General features: G+C 32.3%; 1 pseudogene; it reads left to right on the top strand.

The window, feature by feature from the left end:
• The first annotated feature begins 953 nt into the window (after positions 1–953).
• Positions 954–25,421, top strand: part of LOC120141865 — a 30,643-nt pseudogene continuing 6,175 nt past the window's right edge.

The following is a 25,421-nucleotide window of genomic DNA, read 5'->3' as shown; positions in this document are numbered from 1 at the left end:
TTCGGTGCAATTCTACGTGGCACTTCGGTGCAATTCTACGTGGCACTTCAGTGCATTTATATGAGCTGTGGTGACAGCATTAGTGCACAACCTCTAACGACTCACATATCAATAGTTCTCACATATGTACATGGGCTAATCAAGAGATAATAACAAATATATGTTGTGATATGATAAATTTTATAGCAAGGACATGATAAGATATGGGTATAGTATATGATTAAGAATGTTAAGTATATGTGTTATGTGATTTAATGATAAGTGACTAATGATGATTCATATGTATGCATGTATTTCTTATTAGATAATCTGATATGATTTATATGATGATGTTTGTATTGCTTAGTTAATTAAATCATATGTTGAGTAAAAGAATAAATATAAGAGAATATAATTATAAGATATAAATTATAAGAATATTGATAGTGGAATAAGGTTAGAGATGAAAACAATGTGTGATATGTATATGTGTATAGTACGTTATATATAATGTTATATTGTTTTGATGTGGCATTATAAGATGATATGTTCATGCATGTGGAATTAGTTAGAGTTCTTTTATAAATTAATGCCTCACTAAGTCATAGACGTAGCGTGTAAGTGATTTACACGTAGGTTTCAAGAAGAGTAAAGAGCGATGTGGAGCAAGACAGGTCAGCATCTCCTTACTAAAGGTCAAATCAGAAGAGAGGTGAATAATATGTATTTTAATATATAAAGTTTTAGTTGGCATGTATTCAAAAGAATATATTGTATAAGCTCTGAATGGTTCTGTAAACGTTTTGAATAAGTTATATGTTATAAAATTTTAAATTACTCACTATTTTAGACAAGTAAATGTTTTGAAAAATCAATGTGACACCTCGGATCTGGGTCGGATATGGGTTGGGGGTGTTACAAGTAATAACAAGATCATTCATTCATACCACTTCCTCATCATCATGAACAAACAAATGGAAACAATAGAGCAATCTCATGAGGGATCACAAGAGCGGTTACAGGAGAAGTTAGTCGGATTACAACAAGATACGATAAATCAAACATCGGATTATCTACAAGAAATATCGAAGCAGATGATCCAAGTGATGGCAACCAGGGTTGATGATAGAGAAAATATAACTGATAAGAGATATAAGTGTTATCAAACTAATACGTCGAGAATGATAACCTACCCTAGAACTTCACAATCACACCTAGGGAAGAGCCTCATTGTTCATGAGCAATTTAAAGATGAATTTAAGCAGTTGAATGAAGCAATTAGAGCTACGAAAAATGTTAATGCCTCCCATAAAGAACTAGAAGCGAGAGAGCTCAGCTTGGTCCCAGATTTGGTCATCCAACATGAATTTAGGATGCCTAATTTTGAAAAATATGATGGTATCAGTTGTCCCCTAATTCACTTAAGAATGTTTTTCAGAATATGGAATGGTACTTAAATAATGATAATCTACTGATTCACTACTTCCAGGATAGTCTTGATGGGCCAGCTATAGTATGGTATAACTGTTTGAACCGAGAGAAAATCAAGAGATGGGTCGATCTGGCTGGTGCGTTTTTGGGGTAATATCGATATGTTAAAGGCTTAGCTCTAAAGCGTCAGGATCTTTAGAGAATAAGGATGAAAGCCACTGAAAGCTTTAAAGAGTATGCCTTAAGATGGAGAGGAGTGGCAGCACAAGTTCAACCTCTCACGTTAGAAGAAGAGATATCATATACGTTTTGTCATTCTCTCTCAGATCCTTTCTTCGAGTTAATGTTGGCAAACTCAGCAAGGGACTTCAAGGATCTTATGACAGCTGGGGAATTAATTGAAAATACAATTAGAAAAAGAAACATAAAAGTCAGTTCCAAAGGCTCAACCGATCCAAACGCAAAAACTGATGATATAAATGAATGTCATGTCCACAACCGTAAAAGGAAAAGAGCAGCTATTCGTTCCGACCGACCAAAGAAAGTCTCGAGATCAAGAAATACTTTGCTGTTGTTCAAAACTTCTATATCATATATGTACCCCTATTTGATTAAAGGTCAATACCTCACACAGAGGCCAACGAAGGTAACACCAAACCCTTCTGCCCACAACTATAATCAAGATAGTGTATGTGATTTCCACTTGGGGGCATCTAGCATTCAACAGGGAATTGTAGGCCGCTGTTAAAGGAGATATATATGCTTGTTCAAAAAGGGACGTTGATACAAGATTTGGTGTAACAGTGGATGACAAACTCAAGTGGGGCATCAGAGCGCAATATGTAACATCTGATCGAATAAAATGCCACTGCATCAGATGAGTAATAAGACATCCTAATTATGCAAAAATCATTTCATTCGTCATGAAACTTTCTGTCATTTGCAGCATCTTGTTTGAACTTGTTTTTTTGTTGTCATTTCTCAGTTTTTTATAAGGACATTTAATTGAATTTATGCTACTTTAAAGATGGTGAACATTGAATCAAATTTGCAATCTTGAAGTTCTTTAAATATCAACTGAATTAAAAACTCTTTAAATGACTAGAGTTATAAATCTTTGACAAAATAACAAGGTTGAAACCTGATAAAACAAGGACCTTGACCTTATCCCCAAAAGATACAATCGAACACTATACCTTTTTATTGTAGGGACTGATACAGCCTACTTTTATCATAAGGGAATGAACAATAGGCTTGGTATTCAGGTACGTATAGGAGCGGAAAATATGGGGCATCTCTTGTATATGATGTTACAAAACTGACTAGACCACACTTTTATTGATGACGTTCGATGATGATTATGATCTTTATAGATGAAATAGTCGAATAGATGAGTCTAGTTTAGATCAATTGCTTGGGAATTAAACTCTAACGATGAGATTTTCTGATCTTCAATAAACACCGGGACTATAACAGGTTCTCCTTGACAAGCTTAAGAAATTGAATCCGTATACCCAGAATGTAATTATATATGTATACCATAAAGCTGAGCTATTCCGCTAAGGCAATTGGTTATAGAGGAAACTCGAAAGCCCTGGCTTTATGAATAGATTATATTCAAACCATGACTTTGATCGGGTACTTGGCAATTCAGTGTATGCTCCACTGTTATTGTCAAGTCGAAGATTTTGTGATGAGATGAACTCTTCAGCTAGCCTGATAAAGGCAAATTAAATAAAGCTGATTTCAGCTAGCTAGACAATGGCAAATTAAATAAATTTTATAAATAAGGAGTTTCAGTAAAGATGGACTAAGGGAGTTAAGGAACATCTGTTATAGTTGATTTCACACGAGCACTCAGGAATTTCATTTTTAGACCGATATTTTTGTACTGCCTTTGTTAGAGGAGTCTAAGAAGCTTGAACATGGAAGATTTAAGAGAACTGAAACAGAAGTGTTCTAGAAATTCTAGTAATTGATTATGCTAGTTGTGACATTTTGTCCGCATCCGATTAAAATACCAAGCCAAGAAAGAAGGGCAGTCTAAGAAGCTTGAACATGGAAGATTTAAGAGAACTGAAACAGAAGTGTTCTAGAAATTCTAGTAATTGATTATGCTAGTTGTGACATTTTGTCCGCATCCGATTAAAATACCAAGCCAAGAAAGAAGGGCATGTTGCGATGTTCACAATGATCAAGAAATAGATGACATTTTGGTGGTCAAAATCTTAGAAAATAGGAAGCCAACCTGAAGCCAACCCCTCAATTTTAACACTTGTCAAAGAGCTATAACCTTGAAAACATTAAAGAGCTATTGATTCTTTTGATATTCGGTGAACTCATGTTTATGATTTGATTCGATTATGAGCCTGAATTAAGGGGCAATTTTTATAAAATTCTTTCATTCTTTGATCCTAAAATAAAAGAAAGGGGAAAAACATTTTCAAACATGACAGTTTCAAATGTGAAAGGTCCTTGAAGCTGGAGAGGCTCATTGTGCCTCTATTAGAGAAAAAGAATAAGCAAAGCCAGAACATGAAGCAGTCCACAATCTTGAAACATATGGTCTAATAGATCATAAAGGATGAAGAATAAGAGCTCATAACACCCCTTTTGTGTTTGTGACATTGTCAGTAATCTATCAAAAAAATGAGCACCCTATAGGAAAGGGGCATATATCCCAGTACAGAGCCAAAATGCAAGAGTGTGACCAGTCAAGAATAAGATGATCGCTTTATTTGAAGAGAGGGGCACACATACCCCAGCTCATAATAAAATGAGAGACATTATGTTAGAAGAGTTTATCATTTCTTAAGTATCCATGACAACATGAAGAAAAACCCTCAAGCTATTTGACAACACTATTATTTAATAACACTAAAATATGAGCATTCAAAGTTAAGAGATTTTGGTACGAAGGGAGCCATGAGTACCCACATTGGGGTATGACTGAACCCATATCATATTGAGATGACAAGATTTAAACCAAGAATACGTTGAGAGTGAGTCTTATAACTTTAAATGTTGGGGCATTTTGAAGGCCTATTTCAGCTAAAAGTATTAATGTGGGGCATTTTTAGAAGCCAATGTTATCCTATGGATAGATCGTTGAATTGAAAAATAGTTCCAATGGGATATAAATGTATGAAGAATGAAAATGGTGAAATAGTGACAGTGAAGTTTACTGTATATGATCATTTTGTCCATAATCAGTTACTTTTGTGATTTCATATGCATTAATGCTGGCGAGCCGAAACATTCCACTTTAATTTTCATTGAGTTTTGGTATCTTTATAATACCCTATAAAAACTATGAACGCTATGCAAAGAGCTACTCTGGTTGAAAGATATGACCAGAAGCTACAGGAAAGATGAATGTGTTGTCAAATGTTTTACGAACCAGTGAACATGGTGTTGAATTAATGTGGCGATCATGTGTTATTTCCATAACCCAAAGTGAATGTTGTTTTCTACGACCCTAAAGTTAAAAATGAGAAATGATGAAGATTTCATTCCACGGAAGAGGCGATAGACTTTTAACAGCAAGAGATTAATGGAACCAACTAAGGTTGAATGACGGACTGTTGTTAAACCTCTCGACATGATATGGTATAAACAAGCCTTATTTGATGTTTGATTAAATGTGGTGACATGAAAATTTGTATAGGTCCTCCCGGTGTCATGTTTTAAGAGTCAGATCAGAATAAACACAGCACTCTATGTGATCTTTACGGAGTTTGGCATAGTCATATACATAGTCTCCAAAAATGGGGCAACGGAGTCATGTTTCTGGCCATAACAAGAAGTTGAAAGAGAAAACACTTTCTCTGAAATAAAGACAGAAAGCAAAGACCACAAGATGATTGGGAATATCTCCAAGAGTAGTAAGATGCTACACCGATATCTGAGTAAACCATAGAGAAGAACAATTAAGAGAAAGAAGACTTGGTTCTCCACTTTGGAGTCAAAGAAAACTGAATTAACATTTACACATGCATGAGAACATCATTTTCATAAAAAAAATGCATTGCATTGCATTCTCATTTCACATATAAACATTTGGTTTTTACAGATCTTCCAAGGAAAAAAGATTCATGATATCCAAATCCCAAAAAAAATCAAAGCTAGAATTCAAACCTCAAACAAAAAGAATCACGTTTAGATAGGCGAACCTGAAGAACAAGATGAGTCCAATCCATAGAGGAAACATTACTTTGAAGTAGGGGCATGTTGTCCAACCATTAAGTCGTTTTATGAGAAATGTTTCTCATTTAAATCTGAAAATTGAAATTTTTGAAAAGTAAGAAAGGTTTCTTACCTAGTAAAATATTTCCCAAATTTATAATTCCTTCGGGCCATCAGTAAGTCTTTCGAGCATGATGCTTAAATCCTTTGGGTTATTTGTAAGCCTTTTGAGTAAGATGATAAGTCCTTCAGGTCATCCATAAGACCTTTGGGTAGGATTTTGTTCACATGTGTATCAAAATATGAGAAAGGTTTCTCAATTAAATCTTCAATTTGTGATTTTTGAAAAATCTGATATTCCCTTTAGAAGAAGCGGAACAGATTCCTCTCTTCCAAGGTTTGATATTCCCTGAGTGACAGCGGAACAAATCTGCCCAAATTCAATGGATCACATCTCTTTCCAGATCTGATATTCCCTTCAGAGTAAATGGAACAGTCTCTCTTCTCCAAGATTTGATATTCCCTTCAGAGTAAGAGGAACATGTCTCTCTTCTCAATATTGATATTCCCTTTAGAGTAAGAGGAACAAGTCTCTCAACTTCCCCAGATCTGATATTCTCTTCAGAGTAAGCGGAATAGGTCTCTCTTCTTAAAGATTTAATATTCCCTTCAGAGTAAGAGGAACAAGTCTCTTTTTTCCAAGATTTGATATTCCGTTCAGAATCTGAAATTCCCTTCAGAGTAAGCGGAACAGGTCTCTCTTATCTAAGATTTTATATTCCCTTCAGAGTAAGCAAAACATGTCTCTCTTCTCAAAGATTTGATATTCCCTTCAGAGTAAGAGGAACATATCTTTTAACTTCCCCAGATCTGATATTCCCTTCAGAGTAAGCAGAACAGGTCTCTCTTCTCAAAGATTTGATATTCCCTTTAGAGTAAGAGGAGCAAGTCTTTTTTTTCCAAGATTTGATATTCCCTTCAGAGTAAGCGCAACAGGTCTCTCTTTTCCAAGATTTGATATTCCCTTCAGAGTAAGTGGAATAAGTCTGCCCCGATTGAATGGATCAACTTCCCCATATCTGATATTCCCTTCAGAGTAAGCAGAACATGTCTCTCTTTTCGAGATTTGATATTCCCTTCAGAAAGAAGTGGAACATATCCCTCTCCTTCAAGATTTGATATTTATATTTCATGAGTGACAGCGGAACAAGTCTACCCCGATTCAATCTTTCCTGAAGAACAGTGGAGTGGATCAACATCCCCAAATCTGATATTCCCTGAGTGACAGTGGAACAGATTCCTTATCATATTTCAAACTTTGAAGTAGACCGGACGAAAAATGCGTTGTCTTTTCGTCTTTGCCCTATTTTTATTGACACAAGAATAAGCAAAGAGGGGCAGCTGTCGACACTCATTTTTCGTCTCATTTTTAATATAATATAATTATTATTATTATTATTATTATTATTATTAATTTATTTTTACATATATTTTGCAGCACCCAATGTGAAACACTACCAACTAAGTAGACCCATGCCCTGTCAATATTTCATCTACTCCAATTCAACAACTTCACCAAATACACGCAAGATTAAAAAGGAGGGGATTAAAAAAGAAATGGGAATAGAAGAAAATGAGAGAATGTTTCCACCACCCATGCCTCTCACGTGAAACCTGCATATCATCTCCAAAGTCAAAGAATCATTCATCCTCCGAAAAGTAACCAAAAAAAATCCAACCTAATCCCTAAAATTTCAGGGATGAACTCACCTACTCCAACCAAATCTCCAAATAAAAATAGAGGAAGTAATTTCAAAGAAAAAGAGGAGTATTACATTTTGAGGGAGCTCTCGGTTTTGGAGGGGGGAAATAGTTTGTTAAGGGTGAAATTCATTGTAACGAAATGAAAAACAGTGTGTAAAGGAACTTTCCTCTTTCATTTTAGCATTCGAATGAAGTAATATAACAAGGGCAACATATCATTTTCTTGAGCAAACCAATAATAGAAGCAATACACAGTCCATAAGCAGGTTATTAGTTTTATTTTTATTTTTCTAAATAATAAGCAATATCACATGTTTGGAAGCAAATATATTATGTAAAGAGTAGAAAGAGATCATTTACCTTATGGAGAGGGTTTTATCGCCGTAGTGAAGCTTTGCGTGGGTGTTCACAAGTTTGATTTGGGTGCCTATGCAAGATAGATATGGTTTCAGCTCAAAATAGTGGGTGGTTTAAGCATAGAACACTGTCAGCTACCGAGAAACTGAGAGGATATGTCAGTTTGTTTCGAAGGGTTTATGATCTTTTGGTTTAGGGGTCGAGTGTTGTTTATGGTTTAGGGGTCAATTTAGTGAGCTTTAGCCTCAGATTTAAGGTCTTGAGGGAGAACCTATGAACTTGGGTTTTTAAGGCCTTACCTGGAGCTTGAACGATGATCGTGGGAACAAGTTACCACCGGGATTTGATGGTTGAGCGAGCGTCGGGGCTGTTTGGGGAGAGGTCTCTCTTTTCCCTTTTGTTTTGTGAGCGTGAGGGAGAGAGTAGGGGAAGAAGGAAGCAAAACGGCACTGATGGTTTTAGCCAAAGATTGTGTGTTATAATTTTAGGTCAAATCTAGCTTAATTTAGGCTTTAAGATGGTTAGGGATGGTAAAAAAACCCGTACCCGACGGGAAAAACTGAAAACCGAATTAAACGGGGATGGGAAAAAACCGTTTATGTTAAACGGGGACGGGGAAAAACTGTTTATGTTAAACGAGGACGGGGATGGGGACGGGTTTAGTAATCCCCGTCCCGATACCCGGCCCGATAAATATTAAAAATAATTATATATATATATATATAATATTAATAAATTTAATTTAAATTACAAAATATATATAATATTTATATATTTAATTTAAATATATATATCCGGCCCGATACCCGTTTAAATAACCGTTTATACTAAACGGGGATATCCGTTTCCCCGCGGTTTTCCCCGATTACCCGATGGGGATCCCTGTTTAAATCCCCGCGGTTTTTTAAGCGGGACGGGTACGGGTTTTTTAAACGGGGATGGGGGAACCAATACCCGGCCCGAACCTGACCCATTGCCGTCCCTAAAGATGGTTGGGTAAAACGACAGTGTTTAGCTTTAGGTGAATACAAGTGTGGTAAGTGGAATAATTACCTTTGAATTCCATTAACTTTGAACCTCTGTGTTTTGGGTCCTTAAATCAATTTTTTTTAATTTGTCATTTGTATTTTAAGCATTTTTCATTTTAGTCATTTTTATGTTGTTCTTCATTCTATTTTCTTGATTGTTCTTGTATTGGTTATGTAATTTTGTTACTTTATGATTTAATCACATTACATGTTGGATTATTGAACTGTTTAATTTAGATTTTAGTTACCTAACTTTGTTATTTGCCATTTTCATCTTTTATGGCAGTTGATTTTAAGATTAGGTTTCTGGCAGTGGGTTTAGTTTTGGTTTTACGTAATGAATTTTATATTATTTTAATATATGGTGTGCATTTATATATATGGCATTTACATATTATATTATTAAATGTTATTTTCAACTTTAAATAAATAATATTAATAGTATATTTATGGTTGTTAATTGATAAAGCATAAAAGATGAATCTTTTCTTTATTAAACCCACTAAACATAGTTTATAAATCATCCACTAAATTGCCAAAAAGCTTAGGTGACCCATGTTTTGGAGTCAAGTGGGGTTAGGTTCATGCATAAATAGACCATATTATGTTAGTGGAGGTTCACATGTTTTTAGGGTGAATGGGTTATTTTATGTAAGAAATATTGTTTATGCTCATTAAGTTAATATATATTTATATAAATGCTTGTTGTACAAATGGTGGCTTTTTATGTCTTGTATATATATATATATATATGTGTGTGTTGGCATATAAATGGTTATTTTGCATCTCATGAACTCATGCATAATGAATAGCTATATATATATATGTATGCACCATGCGTGTATCTCATAGTAAATAGTAGTTCTATCAAATGGGTTCCCGTCTTTTAATTTCATCAATTAATTTAATGTGTAAAGTCATATGAATTTTATTTGATTGTTAAAATACTGATAATTGCATTTATTTTTCGCTCGACCTGCATGATACCCTCACGTGCATAACTCGACTCATAAGTACATAATTGGATTAAGGGTAATACTCTTTTAATTTAAAATTGTTTTAAGTGGGTTGTCTTAACGTATTAGATATCCGCTTTTGAAGATTTTAAATTAGAAGTATATCCCATCAGTGACACCTAAAAAAATTTGTCACCTTAAAATTTCGGAATGGAAGAAAAAGAATGTTCAACTATTTAAATTTATCGAGAAAAGGTTGTTATACCTCATTTAAGATATGGTCTCAATATTTTTTAAATAATCGAATATTCTTTATCTTTCTAAAGGTTGGGTAATTTTAATTTAATCTATTTTAATGATTTTGAATATTGTAAAATTCGTATGTTATTGTTTTGTTGGAGATCAAAAATCAAATTAAATTCGAATTTGTAAATTTCATTGCCAAGACATTAATTAATCAACTAGGTATCGATTTAGAGCGTTGTGGGGGTGCTAATCCTTCCCCACGCGTAACCGACTCCCGAACTCATTTTTTTGGTAACGCAGACTTCAATTTGTTGTTTTAATTAAAATTAATTTTATTTAAAATGACATCGTTTTTTGGTGTCTAATCACACCCTAATTAAATATTGGTGGCGACTTCTCGAACCTTATTTTTCTATCATAAAGGAATTTCTAATTTTTTCGAAACGAGAGGTTTTTTTTAATCACGTTCACTTTTAATTTAAATTTAATCTGAAGAGAATAATTAAAAAATGGTGTGGTTTTTAAAATCTCATTCGAGAAAAAAAAACTATTTCGACACCGACTTTTTACCGCATTTGTATCGAGTGTAGGAATTACCTAACAATACAGATAAGATCAAACATTTTTTTATTGCATTTACCAACACCAACATGTTCCATAAAGCATGAAAAGGTAGTAGTGTATTACCTCGATTTTCATGACATACTGATCGACCATTTAAACTCCATTCGAACACCCTCGATCTTGAAATCAAATTCCAATAATTCCTCAGATACATATCAACAGAAATTTCATTAAAAACGGAGCTTAATTGCAAAAAACGGATCGAATCAGTTGGTAAATCAATGAAAAACAGCTTACTGGGTTTGAATTTGGCGGAACGGTCAACGGGTTGACTCAGTCAAAGTCAACGGTTAGCTGGTTGATTGGTCAAAGTCAACGAGTTGACCTAGTGAGTAGACGCAGCCGAATTAACTCAGCGTGGGTTGACTCAGTTGAGTCAAGCTGGTCGGACAGGCGGGTCGGGCAGGCACATTCCAAACAGTCCACCAAGCAACAGACTTTCCCCACTCTCAGGGTGGCGTGGGGAGTGTGCACGGCCTTAGAGGGTTGGCAAAATTCCACAAAAATTTCTAAATTATTTTAAGGGATTTTGAGACACTTACCAAGCTCAGTTCACAATTTTGATCGGGAAAGCTCGATTTCGAAACGTCGTAAACTTTAACTTCCTCACCCCCTCACACGCTGGCGACGACAGAGACAATAAGGACATCGATGGACTCAGAACGATGCAAGGAACACGATGGTGCGGGAGGTGTCAAAAACGGAGCAACGATCGATGACGAATCGACGATTTTCACGGCAATGAAGTTTAAAAACTTTAAAACTTTGAGTTGAATTTTATGACGAACGATGACAATTCACGATGAGAGGTTTGACGAGTTTTGTTCACCGGTCGACAATGAACACGATGGTAGTTTCGGATCGACGAACGGTGGCCGGACGATGGAGAAATCGGAGCTCAAAAGAGGGTTGACGGGGGAGAGAATTTGGTTTTATTTTCAGGGAACTGATCGGGGAAAGGGGTTTATATTTTCAACATATAAGAAAATGGGTAAATTCGGGACTAGATGCCTGAATTTCCTAAACTTCCTAAAATGGTTTACCAACTTTGTGATTTTACACTTTAATCCTCAATTGCTTCCAAAATACCACTTTAATTCAATACTTTATAATTTCTAAAATTTAGCCCTAAGTTGGGGTGTGACAATAATCTAATTGACTTTTTAGAAACTTCGAGTCTTAGTTGATATTTTATAAAATGTTTGAAAAATTATTTCATTTTTAAGAAAACAAAAGGAAAATATTTAAATATAAAAAGTTGAGATATTTTAAAATAAATATAAAATACTAAAAATTAAATTATTAAAAAAATATAAAAATGTTATTAAAAATTTCAAGAAAATAGAAATATAAATATCACAAGCTATAAAATACTATTATTTTTTCTTAATTTAAGAGTTATATAGAGTGTAAAATATATTTAGGGGCTATATTTTAAAAAAAATTGAGGGACACAAACATCACTAAATCTTATTAAAACTAACACGTTTGAGTATATTTAATAATATTTTTATAATTTCAATTTGATTTATATTTTTATAATTTCAATTTGATTTATATTTTTATAATTTCAATTTGATTTATATTTTTATAATTTCAATTTGATTTATTTTTTATAATTTCAATTTGATTTTTTTTTTTATAATTTCAATTTGATTTATTTTTTTATAATTTCAATTTGATTTACATTTTATAATTTCAATTTGATTTATATTTTTAACTTGTGATGTTAAACTTAAAAAAAATTAGTGTAGATATATAGATAATTAATAAAAAATTTACCCTTAGGTTAAATAAATATAAGTAAAAAACTCACTTTTCCTTTGTTTCGTTTCTTTTATATGTTTACTTTTAACATAATCAAAAATCGTAAGCTTAGTTACCATGTATATATCAATTATACTAGGAGTGTTTATTATTATAAGTTTTTTTAATAATTTAGAGTGATTATAAAAGAATATATGTTCATAAATTTTTAATTAATTGATAGTATATACACATCTTACAGACATAATTGCTCGAGCTCAAAACTTCTAGAGAGTACAATGTTATTTTTTATTATTAAGACCGCTTGATGGGTTCATGTATTATTATTATTATTATTATATTAATTTAGGGTTCTTACAAGTGGTATTATATGTTCTACAAACTCTCCACCATTTGATAATGAACACTCAAATATCCTACAGTCACAGGTGTTCGAACCTGAAATCTCAAAGAATAACAATCATTCTCATAATCACTGAGATCACTTAATTTGTATATGTATTATTATAAGTTAAATACTAGGGAAAAATTAATTAGTGGATTGGACTGATGTTAAAGCTAGCAACTATTTAGGGTTGTAAAATCGGGTAATCCTTCAGGTTTCAGTCGGATCCTGGCAGGTCGGGTAAAATCGGATACAGGTCAAGTCAGGTAAATTTGATGCTTCGACTCGGATCAGGTCGGGTCCAGGTCAAATCAGGTTGGGTCATTTTCAAGTTGATTTGAATCTAGATACAGTTCAGGTTCAGGTCGAGTTACTTTCAGTTCGGATCGTTGCCAGTTCAAGTCCGAAGCAATTAAAAAGAAGGTTAATTAAGGTTCGGATGGACTTCAGAAAAATATGAAATTACAAATAAAAATTTAAATAAATTAAACAACACACATTGATGAGGGATCAAATCGAAATAATTTTAAATTATGAGGTTAAAATTAATACAAAAAAGTACTAAATTATACCCATTTAAAAAGTTATGGGCCAATTAAAAATAGAATTAAGTAATAAGTATGGATCAATTTTAGATGCAAATAAAATTTGGAGGACTAAATTGAACAAATATGAAATTAAAAATAAAAATTTAAATAAATTAAACAACATATATTGATGAGCGATCAAATCGAAATAATTTTAAATTGTGATGTTGAAATTATTCAAAAAATTACTAAATTATACCCATTTAAAAAGTTATGGGCCAATTTAAAAATAGAAATAAGTAATAAGTATGGGTCAATTTAAGATGCAAATAAAATTTGGATGACTAAATTGAATAAATATGAAATTAAAAATAAAAATTTAAATAAATTAAACAACACACATTGATGAGGGATCAAATCGAAATAAGTAATTTTAAACTGTGATGTTGAAATTATACAAAAAAGTACTAAAAATACCCATTTAAAAAGTTATGGGCCAATTTAAAAATAGAAATAAGTAATAAGTATGGGTCAATTTCAGATGCAAATAAAATTTGGAGGATTAAATTGAACAAATATGAAATTACAAATAAAATTTTAAATAAATTAAACAACACACATTGATGAGGGATCAAATTGAAATAATTTTAAATTGTGATGTTGAAATTAATAAAAAAAAGTACTAAATTATACCCATTTAAAAAGTTATGGGCCAATTTAAAAAATAGAAATAAGTAATAAGTATGGGTCAATTTCAGATGCAAATAAATGTGGAGGACTAATTGAACAAATTGAATTAAAAATAAAAATTTAAATAAATTAAACACAAAAAGGAATCAAATATGAAAAATATTGTAAAATGGACTAAATTGCATTCATTTTAAAAGTTGAAGAAAAATTAAAACAACTAATATATATATATAATATTAACTATATAGTTTATATATAAAGTATGTATTATATATATAAACTATATGTTTTATATATATATATTATGTATAAACTATATGTACCATGTATAAACTATAATACTATATAGTTTATATCAGAACTATTGAACTATATAGAAACTAAATAGTTTATATATGAATTATATATAAACTATACAATTTATATTTGTATATTATGTATAATTATAAATAATATATGTATAAATTTATGTTATTAATAAACTATATAGTTTTATATATATATATATATATATTATATATATATAATATTATAGGTTTAGGATTTAAGGTTTAGGGTTTATATTTATATTTATATAAACTACATAATATCATTTATATTTATATACTATATTCTATACTATTTATATAAACTAGTTTATATTTATATATATATGAACTTAGTTTACATATGAACTATATATAAACTATAGTTTACATATGAACTATATAGATACTAAAGTTGATATTTATATATAAACTATAGTTTACTTATAAACTATATAGTTTATACTAACTATAGTTTACATATAAACTATAGTTGATATTTACATATGAATTATAGTTTACATATGAACTATATATAAACATATACAGTTTACATAGGACCTATATATATATATATACAATAGTTGATATTTATATACTATATAGTTTACATATGGCCTATATATATCTATATATATATATATATATATATATATATATATATATATATATATATTATATATCTATATATATATATATATATAATATATATAAACTATATGGTATATATAAACTATACATTATATATATATTTCATTAGTATATATAAACTATATATTATATAGTTAATTAGTATATATAAACTATATAGTATATGTAAACTATATTAGTGTACTATATAGTTTATACTTTATAACCTATAGTATATAATTTATAAACTATAGTTTATATTAATGTACTATATAGTTTATATTAATGTTAATTATCTTAACTATAATTTATATTAATATAGCATATAGTTTATAAACTATATTATATAATTTATAACATATAGTTTATATTAATATTAACTTTATAGACTATATTTTATATTAATATTAATTACAAATTATAAACTATATATATTAATATAATTTAATATTAATATTAATTATATTAATTATAATTATAATATATAATTATTTTAATATTAATTATAAATAGTTTATTAATATAAATTTTATAGGGATAAGATTGAAAATTGGCGCCAAAAGTAGCAATTTTCTCCCTTTTCTCGGCCAAACCCTCCCTCCTTTATTTTCAATCTTTTTTCTTCCCCGCTCAGCATCCAAAACCTCTCTTTTATCTCATTTTCTCTCTTTCATTGTTGTTTCCGTTTGCCTAGTTGTCTAGTTGTTTAATTAATAAACTTTGTTACTACTATTGTTATCTTCTATGCTTTCTGCTTTTGTTTTCGGACTCTCAGAGTTAGTGTGGCTGCCAAGGCTGAAAAAAAGAAACGAAAGTTGTTGGGGTTCTTCGATAAGGAAGTTTATGATATCCTTAACAGAGCCTCCACCGCTGCCAAAACCCACTTAAATACGGGTATGCCTTCTTCCCTCCGAACATGAACTCGACCTTTAAAATCACATTTTGGCTCATTCCATAATCGAAACCCAATGCTTAGAATTGGTTTTAGATATTAAATTGTTTTTGGAATGATTGTGTCTTCATGGGATCTGTAGTAGGATGTGTCGTAACTGGTTGATTTGTTTGATTTAAAAAAATGTTTTAAGAGTCGTCATTGACCTTTTTGAGTTAGATAGGTCAAATACCTAAAAAAACATATTTTAAAATAGTTTTTAAGAAAATACCATTTTAAAAGAGAAACTGTTATGCGTTTAACCAAAAATTCATTCTTTTTTAATAATAAAAAGGGATTCGTGGTCTGTTACATTTGGGAAAGGATTAGCACCCTCACAACGCCTAAAATTGGTCCCTGACGATTATAAATTGTCTCTAATAATAGAATTTAAGAATTTGAATATGAATTTAATTTATATTCCTATTATTTCATATTTTAATCGGATAATTCTAAGGAAGAAAAAGATATTTTTATAAATCATAAATAAAATATTTATTTATTTAAAACATCAGAGAAGGACATCTAGTTGATTTAAGACTGCCCTTTCTTAATATTTGAAAAATAAATAAATATTAAAAATAATAATTTTTCCTAAGAAAATAATTTAAATAAAACAATATGTGTTTTCTGGTTTATATAAATAGGATATTTATTTATTTTTTAAAATACCAGAATAGGACATCTATTTATATTAAGACTGGCCTTTAAAAATAAATAAATATTTAGAAGAATATAAGGATTTTTCTTAAAAATAATAAAAACGAAGCAAATATATATTTATAAGCAGGATATTTGTTTATTTTTAATATACCAGAATAGGACATCTAGTTATTTTAAGATTGTCTTTTCTGAGTATTTAAAAATAAATAAATATTATTATCTAATTATAATATTGTATTTCATGTAAAACATAAATAAATAAATAAAATACTATATTTAAAGTATAGGATAAAAATAAAATTAATACTATATGGTATTTTATTAATAGTAAAAAAAATAATAATGATCAAAATAAAAGAAATTAAAAGCAATAATATTAAATTCAAAATATTAAAAATTCAGGGTCAAAAATGAAAATTAGTGATTAAAATGTAACATATTAAAATTAAATGCTCTAATTCAAAATATTATGAAATATAATAATTAACAATTTAATATAACCATAATAATTAACACGGGATTAAAATAAATTTAATAAAATTATAAGGGACTAATCCTAATAATTACCCTAAATATATATAAATATTGATAATGACTAAATTATAAATTAAACAAAATTTAAAGACCGAATTAAAAGGATCGAAAGTTGATTCCAGTGACTAAATTACAATGTTACAAATCTATACGGATTACGGAAAGGGTTTTACCATACACGAAATTACGAATACACCACTCCCCAAAACGGCATCGTTTGAGAAGGGGTATAAATACCCTAAAATGGTCGGCCTTAAGGTAATTTCTCTGATTCTCTATTTTCTTATTCTCTCTCTAGCTGAGAGAAAAAAAATTCTCTGCCTTCTCTCTAAAACCCTCCACCGGAGGGAGTCCAATTCCGATCGGCAGCCGTACTACGGCGCTGATCGTCACCACCGGCCACTGTTCACGGTTCATTCTTGTGTTAACAAGAATAGAGAAAAGACGAAAAAGACAATAATTTTTCATTTGGCTTCTTTTGAGTATGATGGAAATGTTGAAAACATTTTGCCTAGAGGTCTTATGAATGGCCCTAAGGTCTTATCATCTTGCACTATAAGACTTACAGATGACCCGAAGGTTTTGAAAACATCAAATAGCTCCCGAAGCCTTTTTTGAAAACATCATGCACTGAAGGCTTTGAAAACATCATGCACTGAAGGGCTTACAGATAACCCGAAGGTTTTGAAAACATCAAAAAGCTCCCGGGCCTTTTTGAAAACATCATGCACTGAAGGACTTACAGATGACCCGAAGGTTTTGAAAACATCAAAAAGCTCCCAAAGGCTTTTTTGAAAACATCATGCACTGAAGGACTACAGAACCCAAAGGTTTTGAAAACATCAAAAAGCTCCCGAAGGCTTTTTTGAAAACATCATGCACTAAAGGACTTACAGATGACCCGAAGGTTTTGAAAACATCTAAAAGATCCTGAGTGCTTTTTTGAAAACATCATGCACTGAAGGACTTACAGATGACCCGAAGGTTTTAAAAATATCAAAAAGCTCCCGAAGGTTTTTTTTGAAAACATCATGCACTGAAGAACTTACAGATGACCCAAGGTTTTGAAAACATCATGCACTGAAGGACTTACAGATGACCCGAAGGTTTTGAAAACATCATGCACTGAAGGGATTACAGATGACCCGAAGGTTTTGAGAACATCATGCACTGAAGGGCTTACAGATGACCTGAAGGTTTTGAAAACATCATGCACTGAAGGGCTTACAGATGACCCGAAGGCTTTGAAAACATCATGCACTGAAGGGCTTACAGATGACCCGAAGGTTTTGAAAACATCATGCACTGAAGGGCTTACAGATGACCTGAAGGCTTTGAAAACATCATGCACTGAAGGGCTTACAGATGACCTGAAGGTTTTGAGAACATCATGCATTGAAGGGCTTACATATTACCCGAAGGCTTTGAAAACATCATGTACTGAAGGGCTTACAGATGACCCGAAGGCTTTGAAAACATCATGCACTGAAAGGCTTACAGATGTGGGAAATAGTTTACTAAGTAAGAAACTTTGGAAATCATTTTCTTACTATTTAACAATTTCATTTTTAGAAAAGATTAAATGAGAAATTTTGGAAATCATTTTCTCATTTTTTCCGAAATAACTTGTTGATTGGGTAACATGCCCATTTCAAATTAATGTTCATTTGTGGATTGTGTCCATCTATTCTTCAAATGTTTGTGTGATTCCTGTATTTGAGATCTTGATTTCTACCTTCTTCTTGTAAGGTCTTTTTCATCATTAATCTTCTTTTCCATACGAAAATATGGAAAAAGAAACTTTATGTTTGAATGCAATCAAATGTATCAATGTAATGCATTGTCTATTATGCAAATGATGTTTTTATGAATGCATGAATGTTAATGCAATCTTCATTTGATTTCAAAGTGGTGAACTTGGTCTTCATTCACTTGATCATTTATTTCCAGGGTTACCTTCAGATATTAGGGTAGCCACTTATGTTATATTTCTGAAGAACCATTTGATCAATCTGCATATTTGTGTCTTCTTTGCTTTATTTAAGTCTCAGAAGAAATGTTTCATTTATGGAACTCTGGATGTAGTTAGAACTATGATCTGGATGTCCCATTTTTGTATTTGATAACATCGACTTTCTTCGTCTGGACTTGTGTAGAAATCCAATAAAGCTTTCATCTTTGACAAGAGAATCTATCATCTTTGAAGAGATAATCTATCATCTTTGAAGAGTGTAGATGTAGATATGTCTGACTCAGAAAATTAATTAGGAGAGTAGACTCTGTTCTGATTTGACTCTTGAAACATATCATAAAGAGGATTTATCTTAATTCCTTTCATGTCTGCACATCTAATTATCTCGAACAAAGCCATTCAGGCCATATCATGTCGAGATATTTAACAACAACCTATTGTTCAATCTTAGTTGGCTCCACTAGTTTCTTGTTATTAAAATTCAACTTCCCTTATGTGGAAAGAAATCTTTATCATATCTCACTTCTAACCTTGGGGTTGAAGAAAACTTCATCTTGGATCAACAAATGAAAACACCATATGATCGCAACATTGGTTCATCACCATAATAACTGGTTCGTAAAATATTTGACAACACATTAATCCTTTCCAATGGCTTCTGCCTAGAGGTTTGTAAAATATTTGACAACATATTCCCCTTTCCTGTGGTTTATGTACAAATGTTTGTAAAACATTTGACAACATATTCCCCTTTCCTATGGCTTCTGCCCAGATGTTTGTAAAACATTTGATAACACATTCATCATTTCCTGTGGCTTCTGCCCAGATGTTTGTAAAAACATTTGACAATACATTCATCCAACTGTGACTTCTGCACAGATGCTTGTAAAACATTTGACAATACATTCATCCAGCTGTGGCTTCTGTATAGATTTCTTGTCAATGAAGCTCTTTGCACAGTGTTCAAAGCTTTTGTATGATGTCACAAGACCACTTGAGAACAAAACTCAGTGGGAATAGAAGTGAAATGTATATGATAAAACAAATAGATGAAAACTCAGTTCACCCGACTACAATGATAACCCCAGTAATAGGAATAAGGGTAATGTACGTAAGTCGAGCCTCTTTCTTCAATGTCATCAAGTAAGCGAAAATGTTGTGAAAAACAGCTTCGTAACCCCAACAGTATGAATGAAATTAACTGCTAGGAATCTCAAAGAAATATTTTCAATCATCACTGACACACAGAATACAAAATTCAAAGCCGAGATTTTGAGGAACTGAACTCTGGATCGAATGGTCTATATGGGGACCATCTTTATCCATGCAACTGTGATGTAGCTTACAAAGAACACGCTTTTATGTGACACATGGTTAAGATGATTGGGTATTTGAAACCATACTTGCTGAGTAAATATTTGTTCAATAATAGGACTCTAATGCAACTGCCTGATAAACGAAGCAATTATGTATAGTCAACTCCACTGTCACTGTTTCACCATTTTCATTCTTCATACTTTTCTGTCTCATTGGAAATATTTTCTCAAGTCAATAATCTTTAACACATGATGATGTGGGCCTTCAGCATGCCCCAGCATTTGCTGATATGAACTTTCAAAATACATCAACATTCCTGATTCTGATTGAAAAGGACTTTCAGCATGCCCCAGCATTTTCTGACACAAATGTTCAAAATGCATCAACATTCCTGATTCTGATTGAAATTGGCTTTCAGTATGCCCCAGCATTTGCTGATACAAACGTTCAAAATGCGTTAATATTCCAATTTCTGATTGAAATGGGCTTTCAGCATGCCCCAACATTTTCTTCTTGCCAATATGAGCTTTCAAAGATGCCCAAATATTCATAATGATGTGGGCCTTCAAAATGCCCCAAATGGATCTGTCTGAAATGGTTTTTGAGATACCTCAATATTTTTTTTGTTGATGTGAGAAAAAAATGCCCAACATGGATCATTTCTGTTTGAAATAGGCATTCAAAATGTCTCAATATTTTCTTCTTGTTGAGATGAGCCTCCAAGAATGCCCATATATTCATATTGTCATGAGCCTTAAAAATACCCTACATAGATGCCCCAACATTCTATTTCTGTTTGAAATGGGCCTTTAAGATGTCCCACATGGATCTGTCTAAATTGGGCCTTCAAAATGCCCCAACATTATAAATTGTAAGGCTTACTCTCAATTGTTTGTTTGATTTGAATCTCATGATCCCCACGAGGTCCAATTTTACTAATGCCCCATTGAGGGTACTCGTGGCTCTATCCGCGCACAAATCTGTTAATCTTGATTACTCTTATTCTGGTGTCACTAAACAACAGTTGTCAAGTAACTTGAGGAATTCTCTTCATGTTGTCACAAACTTAAGAAGTAATCAATCATTCAGATGGAAATGTCTGAGATATGTGTCTCTTCTGAATGAGGTACCCATTTTTTTAGATCTGGAGGGATCTAGTCGGACAGAGTGGTATAAATTACCTGGTAATCCATTCCAGGTCGACATAGTGGCTTATCATCTTTCAGTCTTAAGAGACCTGTTCCCCAGGTACATCAATGTCCTGTCTCTTTTCTCTAGGATTGTTATTACATAGGTTGCCCTTTACCGGCTCGACATACCTTTGAAAGCAGATGTGCAAGAACTGAATGTTGATCGGTTGAGCAATTGATGAGTAGATTTAGCGGATTTGACCTTTTTACCGGTGGCATCCCATGTAACAATCTTACCGGAAGAAATAAACATCACCGGGATGGACTCGAGGATTTTATTGGTGCATTTTCTTGCAATGACTACTACAGCGATTGTCTCTTCTACTGCTCCAAGATATATCACTGCTAGATCTAACTCTTCCCAAAACATGAAAATGTTTGGTTGATAGTAAAATTGGCTATCTCTACTTTTGGAATCCTGTAACCAATGTTACCCAATGTGAAAAGTCTATAAGTGTAGAATCTGTTCCAATGTATTATTTTGTTCATAAGTTCTCAAATTCAAGTTCGGCAATCTTCTGAAGGATATAATGGATATAATACTGACAAAGAAAATGATCGGCATGAAAGAGGCTGCAATGATATATCAAGACTTGAGCCAGCATCTAGGTATAACCAGAGTGAAAGTAGTGGACTTGTTCATTCCCATAATACACCTTAATGGGACTTATTAACTCTGTGATGTAATTTTCTAGAGAACATGGATTGATGGCTGGGAAAAATAATTTGTATGGTGATGATTATCGCCCTCAGCATGAGATAAGTGATAATTTTTCTTGATGAGTTGCTAATAATGTCACATGAAAGGGCATTACAAGATCAATTCTTCAGACTTTCTAGCTTCTTGAACCACTTACTTTCAAGAGATGTGAAATGCTTCATCATTCTGGCATCGCTTTTTCTACAATAGAGGTAGAATAAACAACTTGCTTCAAGGACCTTCCTCATTTGAGACTGTCCTATTTGAAAATGTTTTTCTCCTTTCTTTATCAAAGAATGAAAGAATTTTTTAAAGTGTTGCCTATCACAGATTCACAATAGAATCAAATCATAAGCATGAATTCAAAGAATATCAAAAGAATCAATAATTCTTTAATGTTTGAGAATTATAGATCTTTGACAAGTATCAAGATTTATGGGTTAGTTTCAGGATGGCTTTCCTATTTTCTATGGTTACATCTATTTAAGATGTCACTCCTATATCACTCTTTGTGAACTTTGTCACATGCCTCACTTTAAGGACTTGGTATTTTAACCGGATGCGTACAAAATGACACAATCTAGCATAATGGTTACTAGACCTTCTAGAATACTTCCATTTCAATTCTCTGAAATCCTTGATAAAGCAATGTGAAAACATCGATCTAATAACCAAATTTTTGTGTGTACGTGTGTGAAATAGACTATAACAGGTCTTCTTTTGCCATTTTGACTAACTGATTCAGCTTTATTGACATTAGCCTTCATTGGACTAATTAAACGATTCAACTCATCACAATGTCTTTGACTTAACAATCATAGTGGAGCAAACACCGAACTGCCAAATACCCGATCAAGGTCATGCTTTGAATATATAACTTTTTTTATATTAGCCTTTATTGGACTAATTAAAGGATTCAACTCATCACAATGTCTTTGACTTGACAATCACAATAGAGCAAACACCGAACTGCCAAATACCCGATCAAGGTCATGCTTTGAATATATGACTTTTTTTAGAAGAACTTGTTACAACCTAGGTGTCTGGTGGAGTTCAGAAAATCTCATTACCAAATGACTTTAGACTAGATTTGTCAAAGTTTCATCATCGGACTTCATCAATAGAAAAGCAATCTAGTCATGTTTGCAATGTAATACACCAACGATGCCCCATATTGTACGCTCCTATATATAAATACTAAGCCTTTTTGTAATTCCTTTCAATAGGAGTAGGCTATCTCATATTTGTAATAGGATAGTGTTTGGGTGTATTTCTTCTGAGGTAAGGTTAAGGGTCCTTGTTTTTCTAGTTTTCAATCTTGATATTTTGTCAAAGATTATAACTCTAATCATTAAGAGTTTTTTAATCCAATTGATATTCAAAGAACTACAAGATTGCAAAATTGACTCAATGCTCATAACCTTAAAAGCAACACAAATTTATTTATTGCACAAAAGGTGGAGAAAGGAACAAAAAACATGTGCAAACAAGATGCTAAAAATAGAAAGTACTACAGTGGTAGATACCAACTTCCACTTGTTCATTTAGCTTGCCCCATTATTTCTTAAAGGTCCATGCCCCTAATTCAATTAAATTCTGAACCTGGCGTTTCAATGCCCCGCAATTCTCAGTAGTATTCCCCGAGCTTCCCATGTGGTAACTATATATTGCATTAACATTATACCCTACATGAAATGGGGCTTCTTTTGGTTTAGACTGAACTGGAGTCACAAGATTCTGTTGAACTAGTAATGGGAGCAGTTCTTCATATGTCATTGGGATTTCAACGACAGGAGTCTTCTCTCGGGTTATTCTTTAAGGTTTGGCCCCATGATAAACTGAATAAGACTTAACTGTATTGATCTCAGCTTCTTTCTTGACATTAGAACTGTCTGGTGCCTTTTATCCTGTCATTCTTGATCATTCTTTGAGTAACTTCTTTGGATAAACCCTCAAATGCACAAATTTTGCTTCATTCTGAGCAGTTTCTTGATAAAATCCCATCATCATCTTTTTCTTTTCTGGCTGGAAATTGAGATCATTTTTAGATCCAGAACAACTTTTACTAAGGATGGTAGCTTTGTCCTGATTCTGAACACATATTGCGGCTATAATTGGAGTAGTATTCACCAGACTCTTTGTATTTTCCACTGCCTCACTTGTCCTTGAAAAATCTGATACATGTGTTTGAGGTTTCTTTATAGTTACATCTTTCCCATTCATTCTTAAACCTGTGGGCCAGTCTCGAATTACCTCTCCTTTTACTTCTTTATTATTTATAATCAGAGAGGTATTGAAAATTGAACGTTTTATCTTTGGCTAAATACTTTATTTTCCTCTTCCTCTGCAGCATGTACTTCACTTGTTTTGATACTATCAACTTCACTTTGGGGTTTGATTCCCAATTATTTGACCAAAACAGACTGACTAACATCCACTTCTATGATTCCTTGAACCACAAGGTCTTGAACTTGTCGTTTGAAGTGACCACAATTCTTAATTGAGTGGCCTCGATCTCCATTATGATATTCACAAGAAAATTTCTCCTTATACCAACTCGGGTATGGAAGAGACAAAGGCTTAGCCTGACGTGGAGCTATAAGCTGAGCTTTAAGCAATTTGTGATATAATTTGCTGCACAAAAATGAAGGAAAATTGGGTAGAAATTCTTTTGACCTAATTTTCTCCTTGTCATCATCTTATGAATGATCGTCTAGATTTTCTCTTTGTTTAGCTTTCTTCAATTGCACTGAAACTTCTTCCATGCTTCTCTTCAACTTGATCTTTGTTGCATTCCCTGACAAAGTCCTGGTCATTTGTTTCTATTGCATCAGTTACATCATTCATAATCCTATTCAAATCTTTCACAACAGGATCCTCTAAGGGTTTCTCACCATGGATCACAACATTCATCAGGTCCATCAGTTTGGTTAGTTGTTCCTTTGAATCATTCTGGAACTTTTTTACTTGATCAGTCATCTCTTGTTGTGTCTCGATAAATTGTTCTTGCAGTTTCTTGATTCTACCAACCCTTGCTAAAATCTCATTCATGACTATTATCATTCTTTAGGAAGACCAAGTTAGCTCCAATTTGATTTCAAAAATTCTGTCAGGGAATTCTCCACGAATTATTCATATGTTTTCATGATTAAATGCATGTAAAATAGTTTGAAACAAAATATAATTATGCAAATAAAAAAATGAAAATGTTAATACAAACGTAAATATGAATGTAACAAT

The sequence above is a fragment of the Hibiscus syriacus genome, unplaced genomic scaffold (genome assembly GCF_006381635.1).
Source record: "Hibiscus syriacus cultivar Baekdansim isolate YM2019G1 unplaced genomic scaffold, ASM638163v2 tig00110814_pilon, whole genome shotgun sequence".
Classification (NCBI taxonomy): domain Eukaryota; kingdom Viridiplantae; phylum Streptophyta; class Magnoliopsida; order Malvales; family Malvaceae; genus Hibiscus; species Hibiscus syriacus.
The sequence above is the reverse complement of the archived record's forward strand: the minus strand, read 5'-3'. Positions and strand labels throughout refer to the sequence as shown.